General features: G+C 39.9%; 1 pseudogene; it reads left to right on the top strand.

The window, feature by feature from the left end:
• Positions 1 to 1,761: 1,761 nt before the first annotated feature.
• Positions 1,762 to 2,724, top strand: LOC144379385 (olfactory receptor 52D1-like; annotated as a pseudogene).
• Positions 2,725 to 3,066: the final 342 nt, after the last annotated feature.

Below are 3,066 nucleotides of genomic sequence, written 5' to 3'. Positions count from 1 at the left end.
AGCATGTTTCAGAAAGAAATGTCATTATGTAAACTTTCCATAGAACCTTGACCCACCTATCCAGCTTTCATGTTCAAAAGAGAATATCCATCTCTAGGGATCTTGAAGGCCAAATAACCACAGCAAGCAGAAACTCTGGGTATGAAACTTCAAAAGAGTAAGAACAATACACATGTCATCATTGTCACTCCATATTGATGCTCAGTCTGCTATACATATTCCAATCCTGGCTTCAGTGGACACTGACTTAAGGATTATTTTTCCTGGTCACAACACTCCATAATCTTCAATGGTCTATAATAATGGTAAAAGCAGTGTCTGTGGAACAGTGTCAATTGTGCTTCTAAGAAGAAAAGGGGGGAAAGATTTGTTTATTATGGGACCAGTATGACTTTCAAAAATGTTCTACTAGTCTTAAGAATTGGAAGAAGTGTAATCAGCAAGTCACAGTATGGGGTGGGGGAGGGGCCAGCCAATGAAGGAGAAGTGTGCAGAGCAAAGAAAATGTCATGAGGGGATGTTTGGATGAATTTGCCTAGAGAGGGAGCTCAATAGAGAGCCAGTCATAAAGTAATTTGCTTAACTGGATACATGTAAGGAAATGAAGGAAATGCATGTTGGTGATTATAATCACATTGCTGCAATTCTTTTTTTTTTTTTTTTTTTTAAAGATTTATTTATTTATTTGAGAGAGCGAGAATGAGAGAGAGAGAGTACATGAGAGGGGGGAGGGTTAGAGGGAGAAGCAGGCTCCCCGCTGAGCAGGGAGCCCGATGCGGGACTCGATCCAGGGACTCCAGGATCATGACCTGAGCCGAAGGCAGTCGCTTAACCAACTGAGCCACCCAGGCGCCCCACATTGCTGCAATTCTTGCCTGTGAGGTCAAGAGTAAACAAAAATGTGTCACCAATGGAGAGTCACAAGCAATGCAACGAGCTGTACAATTCCTGACGCACTATCAGCCCCACTCTTGTCATTATGCTGAATGGGCTCCATGTTAGTGTGAATAACCTCCTTCTGGTCTTTCCAAAGGAAGCAACACATCCTCCCCAAATTCTCAAAACTACACCCCATAACTGAATTTCTTGGCATGTCCCAGAACCAGGATGACTAAAATCTAAAAAAAAAAAAAAAAAGGGCATATTTTCTATTCTGAACTTCCTGTCATCCCTCTTGCCTATTCAAATTTGTGCCTTACAACTGTTTCTAAGTCCTCCAAACCCATGACTCTTACACATATTTCCCATATGATTCAACATATATGTTTACAAATACATGTATCTTAATGAAATAAATTAGTTGAAGAAGCCATTACAAACAGTGTAATTTCGAAGAATTAAGCATACAGCTATTCCACTGTGCATCTACACTTGTGTTTATTTTATTTTTTAATGTTTTTATTTAAATTCCTGTTAGTTAACATACAGTGTAATATGGGTGTTGTATGTAAGTACTGAATCACTATAGCACACCCCTGGGACTCTTACACATTGCTTAGCTTTCAGTTAATATTACTTTCTTCTCGCGATTTTTGGTAACTTCATATTTTCCCTCATTTGGCATCTACAGATCAGGCACATTGCAAATTACAACTGTGAAACAAGTTCTGACAGTCAGATATGATGATGAAATAATTTATAAATATTGAGAGACATTGTAATTACTCCATGACCTGCAAATCCCTGCATTTTGGCTGACTTAACTCATTGAAGGTTTAAAATTTTTAAGCTATTAGTTTTGTTTGGTGTAGAGAAAAATTCATGAAGAGAAAGCTAGAACTTCTTGTTATGTCAGCATACAATAAGACTGATGTCCATCCATCAACCTTCATTCTTATTGGCATTCCTGGGTTGGAGGCTGCCCACATCTGGATCTCCATCCCCTTTTGTGTGGTCTACGTTTTGGCCCTCCTGGGAAACTGTTCTCTTCTGTTTATCATCAAGACAGACTCCAGCCTCCATGAACCAATGTACCTCTTCCTCTGCATGCTGGCTGTGGCTGATCTTATTGTGTGTACTACAGCTGTACCGAAACTTCTTAGCCTTTTCTGGTTCCATGATGGAGAGATTCGTTTTGAAGCCTGCCTCACTCAAGTGTTCCTGATTCACTCTTGCTCCACCATGGGATCTGGCTTCTTCCTGGCCATGGCTTTTGACCGTTATGTAGCCATTTGTAACCCATTAAGACATTCAGCTATTCTGACACATGCTGTAATTGGAGGGATGGGTCTAGGTATAGTACTCCAGGGCACAGCACTTCTCAGTCTTCACCCCTTTCTGTTACATTGGCTTCCCTACTGCAGAACCAATATCATTTCCCACACCTATTGTGAGTTCATGGCCCCTCATCAAGATTGCCTGTACTGAGACAAGAATCCGTAAAGCCTACAGCCTCATTGTTGCCTTCCTTACTGGTGGGGTGGACTTCATATTGATAATCTGTTCTTATGTTCTCATACTCCACACTGTCTTCCACCTCCCATCAAAGGAAGCCTGACTTAAGACCTTGGGCACCTGTGTCATCTCTGTGTCATCTTAGTGTCTTATACTCCAGCCTTCTTCTCTTTTCTCACCTACAGGTTTGGGCACCGTGTGGCTCCCCATGTCCACATATTTGTGGCCAACATTTATCTTCTGGTCCCACCCATGGTGAACCCTATTATCTATGGGGTAAGAACCAAGAAGATATGGGACAGATTCCTTAAATTTTTTCAAAGCCTGTGAGCAAGTCCTTTGTGTTGATGAGTAATATATGAACAAATGTTATATTATCCATCTTAGAACGAGTGATTTCTTCATGAAGCTCCTCTTTTAATGGTCAGAGGGCATGGGTTTTTCTGTGGGAAGTAACTCATCCAAAGATATATTTTATGTTGTAACAATAATTACATAGAGGCAAATGTATTATTGAGTATGACTCTTTACCAAAATGTTAAACTATTATTTCCTAAAAAACATACACACACAAACATAAAATGTAGAATCATCTGTGGCTAAAAACAAGAGATCTTTAAAATTAACATGATATATAATCACATATCTTTGGTTTACCAGTTAAGACTTTCT

This window comes from Halichoerus grypus, chromosome 11, assembly GCF_964656455.1.
Source record: "Halichoerus grypus chromosome 11, mHalGry1.hap1.1, whole genome shotgun sequence".
Classification (NCBI taxonomy): Eukaryota; Metazoa; Chordata; class Mammalia; order Carnivora; family Phocidae; genus Halichoerus; species Halichoerus grypus.
Note: the sequence above shows the minus strand (reverse complement) of the source record. Positions and strands in the feature narration are given on the sequence as shown.